Source organism: Cavia porcellus, unplaced genomic scaffold (genome assembly GCF_034190915.1).
Source record: "Cavia porcellus strain 051 isolate PalLab524CR breed Dunkin Hartley unplaced genomic scaffold, mCavPor4.1 scaffold_1, whole genome shotgun sequence".
NCBI classification, from domain to species: domain Eukaryota; kingdom Metazoa; phylum Chordata; class Mammalia; order Rodentia; family Caviidae; genus Cavia; species Cavia porcellus.
The window spans coordinates 110,827,030-110,836,968 of NW_026947484.1; positions in this window are offsets into that span (position 1 = coordinate 110,827,030).

Consider the following 9,939-nt stretch of genomic DNA (forward strand, 5'->3'; position numbering starts at 1 on the left):
ATGCAACCACACTCTTAAGTATAATCCTTAGGGATTAAGTCTGAATCACCATGAGAAGTTAGGAGTCACCATTCCAACCCCTAGGGGAGAGTCACTGCTCTCTAAGAATGCTGGCTTTCTACATGACTCACTTCTGAATTTGTTCCCAATTTAATCAATTTTACCTGAGCTATTAATCTTATTTGCTAACCAGAGCGAGTTCCAAGTTTTTCCCAATTTTAGACCTGCCTCACCTCATGGTTTTACTCTATAAAAATCCCTACAAAAGACAGAATCACTGGCAACCCACTTGGGACCCCTTCTGTCTCTCTCTCAGATAGAAACTTTCTTTCTCTCAATAAATATTTCTGCTCTTCCATTGTTTCTAAAATTCATCCTTCAACTTTAGAGAACACGAACTTGTTCTGGAAATATAGTAGGTTGGGAGTTTCAATCCCCTATATTACTTTCAACAGAGAAGAATCAAAGAATTAGGGCTTTAAGGAGTTGGAGAAAGATGTAGTCATCTATTCTGTTTTTAAAAATGAAGACATAGATGCACAGAGCAGAGAACAGATTAGTCCAAGGTTGTACAATGGTAAATGTGATCAACATATGGTAATGAGAAAGGGAGCTTGGATTCCGTCTGTTCCACTGGTGGCTCTCACAGCTCCTTCCAGAGCTGAAGCTAAAGAAATATTCACCAGGGTCAGATTGCAATTGCTCCTTGGTCTGGGGCCCTACATGCCTGTTGCAACCCCTGCTCTAGAAAGCCTCAGGGCCCCACTGTGCATGAGGATGAAAGGGTCCACGAACTGTTCCAGGCTGTGTGCCAGAGGAAAAGGGTTTAGAATCCTTCACCACATTCTCGGTGCCTATTTTGAAGGAATGACAACTGGCAGCTCTCATATGAAAGTCTTCTGAATATTCACATCCTGGTGATATAGAGAAGTGAAATTCCCAAACTACTAGATGGGCAGTACAAGTTTTTTTCCCTCTAAAATTGAAAAATGAATTTTAGGAACAATGGAAGTCAAGAGCATAATATATTTACTGAGAAAAAGAAGGCTTCTGTCTGGGAGAGAGATAGAAGGTGTTCCTAGTGGGTTGCCAAAGACTCTGTCTTTTCTAGGGCCTTTTATATAGTAAAACCATGAGGTGAGATGGGTGCAAGATGGGGAAAACATGGGAACTCACAAAGAGGGCATAAGGTGGGACAGAACTGTCGTCAAACAATAAGATTAATTGCTCAGGTAAAATTAATTAAATCAGGAACAAATAGGGAAGCAAGTCAAGTAGCAACTGTGCAAACTAAGTGTGCATCTGGGAGATTGTTCTAGAACCCATGGTAAGTTCTGATAACAAGTCATTTTTACAATTCCCCATGGAGTTTTCTTTAAACATAGTTCAATAGAGCTATCAAGTTGCCTTAACCCCTTCATTGACATTAGCTCCTTCAGTTCAAGCAAACAAACTTCTCTTTTTTGTTGAGTAAAGGGAAGATGGCATCATTCCCTATATAGACAGCCTAAATAGGTTGCAGATCCCAGTGCTATGAGATGGCTCTAAAATTTGGGAAGAAATGTAGTTCCTTGTCCTTTTGTTGAATAAAGGGGAGATGGCATCTTCCCCTATGTAGAGAGCAAAAGTGGCAATTTCAGGATAAAGATTCCCACTTTACATCTGAACTTCAGGCTACCCCTGTGATTAATGAGTTCTTCTCGAAAGTACAAACTCTGGGCAGTTCTCTGGGATTACAGTGACTGTGACACCACAGACAACCTGTCTGTCATGAGATGACTGTCCTCTAGTTTTTACATGGGGAGTTACCCTCCAGCGGGGAGTTACCCTCCAGCAGGGAATTAACCACTGCAGCTGAACTTCCTGCTGTCTTTCTGGGAAGAATGAGGAAGGACTAATGGTTTCCCGAGCTGTTGAGCTCTGTCCAAACATGTAACAGTGCTCTGAATTTGCTTGCGGTCCTGAGTGGTATGAAATGGTTCTAAACTTGAGGAGAAATGGAATTTTCCATTTCTTTGCTTTCCCACTCATTTGCCCAGCAGATATTAACAGGACACTTGCTGCATGTGAGGCAGACCATAATGCTGCCTAGGGCTGCTATTTTAAACAAGACATAATTCTATTTTCAGGAGTGTACAATCTTGCAGTGGGGAAGAGATAGCTCCTCAATTTAGACAGCTCCTCATTTTCTAAAAAAAGAAAATGAAAGGCCAGGGAAGTGTGCAGAAAGCTGGGCCTTTGAAGTAGATGGTCTCCCTGGAGGGACGAGGTAGGGTAGTGCTGAGACTGGTAGCTGCAGACATCCCAGATAGACATGAAAGTGATTCAGAGAAAGGAGCCATGTGTGCAAAGGTCCAGGGTGGTTTATATGGAATAGAGCACAAGTGAGGAGACTCGGGAGTTAGGAGGAGAGAGGAGAGCTACAGAGAACAGGATAATGCTAAGGCAAAGAGCTCACCTCTCATTCAGTGGATGTAAAGGCAAAACAAGGAAAGGTTTCAGGAAGGAAAATGATGCAAGGGAATTTTTACTTTATAAACACCTTTCTCTCTCCCTGTCTTAAGGTGTAGATTTGTTAGGAGTCAGACCATGGGCATACAGCTACTCTAATAGTCCAGGGCAGAGCTGAGCAGAACCTGCAGCGAGGTTCTCAGAAAATGCAAATTAGATCTGAATCTCAGACTATTCCAAGACTCCATCTCAATTAAGCAAAACACAACCTGAAACTTCCTTAGGATAAATAGATGTCATAATTTTATGCTGTTTACCAAGACTTTGCTGGGAGGGAAGGCCTCTACTTTCGCCAGTCCCTTGAAGCAATCTTATGCAATGCTGAAACAGGTCTTAGTCTAAAGTAAACTTGAGAAGTCAACCTCAGACCCCCTGACACCTCCCAGCAGTTGCTTAAAATTTTGTAGTTTAGAAAGCTTTGTGTCATGAATTTTGAAATTTTACCAAGATGACAGTAGGACTGAAACACTTGGTTGCTCAAGTCCTATTGTCTCTTGGGGTTCAGACCTGAACCAGTTTCTCTACCTAAGACAGGCCAGCTCCCTAGCTAGTTTGGACTCTGAGATCCCTTCCTTGACACAGCAGCAGGGAGAGTGAGCTCCAGCAGGGAGCCTCTGACTTCTCCCAGGTTTCTCTTTTCACTCTAAGTTCTCTCATTTTTGACCACATCCCCAAAGTTATCCCATTAAGACTGCATAGTAAGGAAGGGGATTGTCAGTAGGGCCTGAGATGAAAGGGAAGAGGAGGACAGCAGCTCACAGCCACAGCAGGGAGGTGAAACCAGGGGCAGCCTTACCTTGTGTAGAGCTGTCCCTGTCTCCTTGCTCTCTCCTGCCCCTGTTCCTCTTTTCTTCTTGACTTGCCCCTCTTTTTTTTCACTATGGTCTTCCTACATTTTCTCTGGACATTTCCATGCTTTAAGATTTTTGTGCTTTATCCTTAGTGATGAAATGAGTCTTGTATATTGGAGTATTTTCAGGGACAGAAATAGCTTTGAGAAGTTAGTGAGGATTCCATCTAACAGAACCAGCTTCTTAAAAATGCTCAAGGTTAAACTTCTAGGTCTCTTCTGAATAAAGAAATGAGCAAATTGTAAGGAGAAAATACGGTTGTATATATTGACAAGGAGTAGGCAATTGGTTATTGTGACAGTGAAGGCGTGAGTGTGTATAGAAGGTGCACATCACAGAGTGCATGTAGAGAATGTGCATCATAAAGGATACATGATGTTCAATGTGTGCATCACTCACTCCCTTTGGCCTTTTCCTGCAGTCAAGAACTTGGTTATTAAGGGACAGATGCTGGCAAAAGTAGTGCATTGTGTTACACAAGCAGGGTGGGCAGACTAAAGTGACAATAAATGTATACTGAATATATAAATCAATAATATAGATACTACCATTATCAAGTACTATTTATGTACATAAAGTGTATGCTCTATACTTTTATATGTCTAGAAGTGCACTGTGTTCTGCATTAGCATCTCAGCCAGAGAACAGGTATTCTATGCAAGGAACCCAACACTCCTTCCTTCTGCATAGGCTCCCTGAGTGGCCACTTTGTGCAGGGAGCTGTTCTAGGTGCTGGTTCACAAAGTTTATAAGGCCCTGTTCTCTTGGAGCTGTATCTCAAGGAGAGGACACAACACACAATGCAAGGAATAAGTAGCTGGCATTATTTCACATGGTTCTGAGTACCACAGAGGAAATAAAAGAGGAAGATATGATTGACTGTTGTTAGGTGAGGCAGAGACAGGGTCAGATCCTCACTAACGAGGGAAAAATGAGCATGAGGCTTGAGTGATAAGTATCAGTCTCCACAAAGAGGATGTCCTAGAGGTTTTGGATAGGTTTACTCAGGTGGTGATCTGAGCATGGAGGGCATTCTGGCTGCTGTGAAGAGTAGATGCAGGGTCCAGAGTGGAGTAGGTAGAGAGAGCTGGTGAGGAGGAAGCTACAGGGATTCATTGACTCTGTGTCAAACACTGTACTAGGTCCCCACTCTCATGGAGACCACAGTCTAGTGGTAGTGATAAACAAACAAATACTGTCAACAACATTTGTGGGCAGAAGATTAAAAAAGAGTAGTTAGTACCAGATGTCCTGGGAATACAGAAGAGATGCTTCCTATCTGTCTTTTGATTGGGGCAGGAGAAGATAAGGCAAAATTTCCTCAGATTAATCCCTGTCTTGACTTCTGAAACTGTGAGAGTTAACCTTCTGCTTTCCCAACACTGTATTAGGCAGTGAGAAAATGGGAGAAGCCAGAAAACCAGTGTCCTTGCCCTCTAGATATTTATACTCATTTGCTTTCTTTCAGTTTTGAAGGCGACATGTCTTGGCCAAGGCAAAACAACAAGGGCTCTCTACTATCCCCATGTCAGGGGCTGCTGGTAGCTATCCCACAGATCCAAATTTCTAGTTTGCCGACTCTAAAGGCAATGGTACAGAGATGGGCTTGATTTGTGGTGTACCAGCAGCCTGCCTCAAATGTCTTCCCTAAGGGCAAGAATTGTACACAAATCACCAAAATAAGGACATTGCTGTTGTGTACTATACAGTGCTAACACTCAAGTGGTTCCATCACTTATCATTCCAGCAGGAGCCCAAGAAGGGAATATGTGGGTCAGACCAAAATTAGAAAAGATCTAAAATCTACTTAACATGGGAAATTTGTGAGGAGGTAGGAACAGGTAAGCTTCCTGGATGAAGATACTGGAGTTTGGTCTTTGTGTATGAGCAGGAACTCCACAACCAGATAAGGGTCATACTGCCCTGTACCAAGACAGAGTAGACACAGACAGTGCTGTCCGTGTCTCAGGCAGTGAGAGAAACAAGGACACTGCAGACAAAGGTACCAACAGCATTGCAGTAATAGGAAGCTGAAAATTCCTGGGGTAATTGGAGAATATTCTAGAGTAGCTGAACAGTAGGCTTCTAAGGGTGCAAAGATGGTGAGTGTGAAAATACTAGTGAAGACAGGTCCAGTGTTTCTCAGCTCTGAGAGTCTGAAAATGCTTGTGCTTGTACTTTTGTTTCATGACACCTGTCATAGTCAAAGATTCTAATCTTTGTTTCCAAGTTGATGGAACTTACAGAAAGAGACAGTTCTCAGAGAAGGGAAGCCACCTGCACAAACTCAAATCCCAGAAGAAATTGAGCTGTTCTCTATCCAGGCTCATGTGATTCTAAGTGGAAAGCTCCTTTTACTTATACAATGCTTGAGTTTTTTTTCTTTGATTTCAACTCATTTTGGGTTCAGCTGGATGTTGTAAAAAAAATGAGAGCTGGCAAATGTTCTCACAACAGCAAATACACTAGATTGGGTTCTTGTTGACAGTGGTTGTTTTCTCCCATTGTAAATGTTGGAAGTGGTCAGAGATATATGAGGACTTTAAGCAGGAGACCCTGTATGTAGATGCACAGTTGCCTGCTTTAAAGGCCTTTAGAGAAAGACATTGCATAGTTGCCCTTGGTTACTTGTTTCATACTAACCAATTAAGCTAAGTAGACCCTAAGTGGTCCCTCTATCTTTACTTTATTGTTGTAGTTGTGATAGTGAGGGTTAGTTGCAATGACTTCCTCCTGGACACAGAACCCTCTTCCTGCTGTTGCCCATTTCTATGGAGTTCATACCATAACAGTGCTGTGCCAAGTGCTCTATTCATTCTTTGCGATTATGTAGTCCTTATATTTTCCTGAGAGAAAGGTGTTATTGCTATTCCCATTCTATCTATAGGGTAACTGAAGTATGAGGATTGTAATTATTTTTTCAACACATCACAATGAATAAGTAATAAAACTGGGAGTCAAACACAGAAACGTAACTTTAGTCTTCATGCTGTTGTCATAATGCTCTAGTGTCCAGGAGTGTTCTCCTAAAAACCTACTAATGATGGCCCTGAGAACTGCTCAAAGTTCTCAAATAACTTACAATCTTAAAACCACATGGTTCACCTTGTCTGAAACTTTTCAAAAACAGAATTTTAAAATTCATCAGGCACCCTCAAAAAGTGGAGGAAATAAGGCAGCCCAGAGAGATAAATTAATTCCCTCAAGATGTTTGAATTTTCCCTCAGTCTCACCCACATTAGGTAATCAAAGCTGCCCAGGACTGTCTTCTCTGAGGCCCTTATTTTTTCCTCTTCTGACAGATTCTACCCCCATCTTCCATCTCTCCAACCTGTCCTATCCTCAAGTTCCCATTCCTCTTGTGCTTTCCACACTTCCTGCTGAGCTTTTTTTGACTCACACTCATGTGTCACAATGCAGTTGTTTCCACACACAATGCAGGTGGCTGTTGGTGTGCTAACCTAGATAGTTAGAACTTGTCACTCACTATCCCTGTGCTGAATTGTAGCTTCCTGGACAACGTCTCCACATACTTTTCATGAAATAAAAAGAGCCAAAGTCACCTACTTCCAATAAAACACTTCTTTCTTCGGTTTTTCTTATATCTGTCACATCTAGGCTCCAGTGAGCCTATTTCTTCAATTCTTTCTCTGATCCTAAACTTCTGATTTTTTCCAACTACTAAAGAATAATCAGGAGAATAGCCTTTGGAGGGCCTGTCAAGGTCCAAGAAGGCATTTGCTTCTATGAGTATCTTGAAATTTCCATAAATTTTAACTCCAAGGCACACAGCTTACTTCAGCCTCCAAGCTCTCCATAGATCTCATCTACCTTAGCAGTTGGTTGGCAGGAGGCAGATCTAGAGGGTAGAGAGTCCTCCAGCCAATCCTGATGATCAACTGAACTGCACTTCCCTACAGAGAACACTGATCCAATTCCTTTCCTTTTGGGAGATTATTCCTGCATCCTAAGATCAAATTCATTTCTATTTGCTCTGGGACCATGTGTGGGAAATCAAACTAACAGCTTTGTGATTTCCACACTTAAATTCACCTATCTATAAATATTGATCCAACATTGCCTCACTTCAGTTGTACTGCTAGCACAAAACACTACAAACTAATGTAAACAATGGTATTTTATTTCTGTCATTTTATAAGGCCACTCAGTCCAACACTGAAATGCCAGAAGGTCCATTTTCTAGGGAGGACTGCTATGATTGCAAGCTGCATCCTCCTGAAAAAACAAAAGGGGCAAAACTGCCCAATCAAACTTTTAAGGCCCTAACCCATCTGTGAGGGTGAAGCTCTCACGGCCTTTCACCTTTTAAAATCTTACCATTTCACACTGTTGACACTAAAATTAAGTTTGTGTGAATTCTGGAGAGTCAGAGACATTGAAACTAAACCCAAAAACTCCCTCATACTAGGTTTTGTGCTGTTATAGGTGGTGGTATAGAACCTATTGTCAAACAACCTACTTCACCAGAGGAGGTAGACATTAAACAATTAAGCACAGCAATACATGGAGAGTCACAAACAAAAAAAGAACACCAGGTCCTATGGGAGTGTTTAGCAAAGAATCTGGCCTGCACTTGTGTGAGGTGACCAGAAAACTCTTACTTCTCCTTCTTCTTTGCTGATCACAAAATAATATTCTTCTCCCTGGGTCTTTCTCCTCTATTCTTGCCATTTCTTTATTTTCTGTCCCCACACTGAGAAAATTATAAAAATTATTCTTTATTTGTCAGTGCTCATGGACATGCACATTTGTATTAATTTCCTCCTTTCAAAGTTCTACCCCAAATATCATGATCAATTCTATTCCTTCAATATGAATGACCCTATATCCCTACGTTGGACCTCCTTCCTACTCTTCCACAATATTCTGTGCTAACTTCTGACAAAACACATGACACAGCATAAAGCTTTCTGGTAGCTTGAGTTTTTCATTACTGGAGTGGAGCACCTTAATCTGAGGATTTACCTCTAGCACTCAGCCCAGTGTCACAGAGAAAATATTTGGAGTAATCTTTGAAACCTTTTTAGGTTCTATCTTGTAAATGTCTTCACAGTTTACCCATTCCCATCACCACCATTACCACCCCCCAACCAACCTCATTTCATCTCTCCAAGGATCTTGGCTTGCAGCTTATCAAATCGTGCCTATGAGTCATATACGACCATCAAGCTGTTGAAATATAGCTATACCTCTGAAGAATATTGGAAGTAAAAAATACACATTTTTCCAAAGTGTTAAGAGAATAAAAATATAAAACATCTCAAAAGAATTTTACATTGTGGAAGTGATCATACTCCTATCGCATGAGACTCAAACCACACAACTCTTTGACCTGGCATTTCAGTTACGACTTTGCTGTACTCTGTCTTTGGTGCTGTTCTTTGAGCAGGTCAAGCATGTATTTACTTCAGGGGTTTGTCTTCTCAACCAGGAATTGCTGGCCATCTGATATATGAAAAGCAGTTTCCTTTATTTCCAGTTTATAATGTAATTTTACACAAACATCTGAATCCAAAATTCCAAAACAGAATGTCTAAAATTCCAAAACAGAATGTCCGATCTGTGGATGAGAGAGGGCCTACAAAAAATAAATAAACCAGGGGAGCATACACAATCGAAGTAGAAAACAATCATCAGAAGAGTCTCTAGTTCAGTTGTACAAAGTCTGTGTCTGTTTTAGCTGTGAGATGGGTGGCAGAGTAAAGTTGCACAGTGATGTACTACCTACCAGATATATTTAAACTTTATCTGATTTTACATCTATGCTCTAGGAAATTCACACTCAGACTGTCACTGTCCAATTAGATAGACAGTGATGCAGTTGAGACCCTGGTCAACTTAGTAACAGGTTACACATGGATTATTCAAGTCTTGGGGGAAAGTGCTTTAAATGTGGAAGTCGCAGGTTCAACAATGTTTTATATCACAAAGGAATTTTCAGGGTTTCTAAGACTGAAAGGAAGGCTTCTTGACCCCAGAATGGAAAGTGAATTATTACTGAGACAACCCCTAAGAGATTAAGGAAATCAAAATGCCAATTCTCTTGCTATAAATATAGGGAAATTACACTTTTTGGAAGGATCGCTCACACCAGGAAAAACTCACCAGTACCTCATGCCCCAGTGCATAACAGGTAAAGTCTTGCACAGAGGCAAAGCCCTAAAGGCTCTTCACAGCACAGATTCTTCAGGGATCAAAGAGAAAGAACCTACAAAGGCAGGCAGAGGAAGGGCTTGCCCATCCGTGCCAGCTAAAAACGTGCATGTATCTTGAGCAGGTGATGGCTAGACACCCAATCTAGCTCTCTACTCACCAGACTAGTAAACTTGTCAAGTTTCTTAACCTAAATGGGTATAGTAATCACCTCTCTTATAGGATTGTTATAAGAAATAGATGTGATAAACTACCAGAATTCTGTGCTTAAAAGCAAAATTATCAACAAATGTAGTAAACCCATGTCCAAATTTTTTGTTTTAATTCCTGCATAAGAAAAGCTGCAAGAAATTTTTTTCTTTTGAAAAGCTGATTTGAGTAATATTTCAGAATATACAAAAAC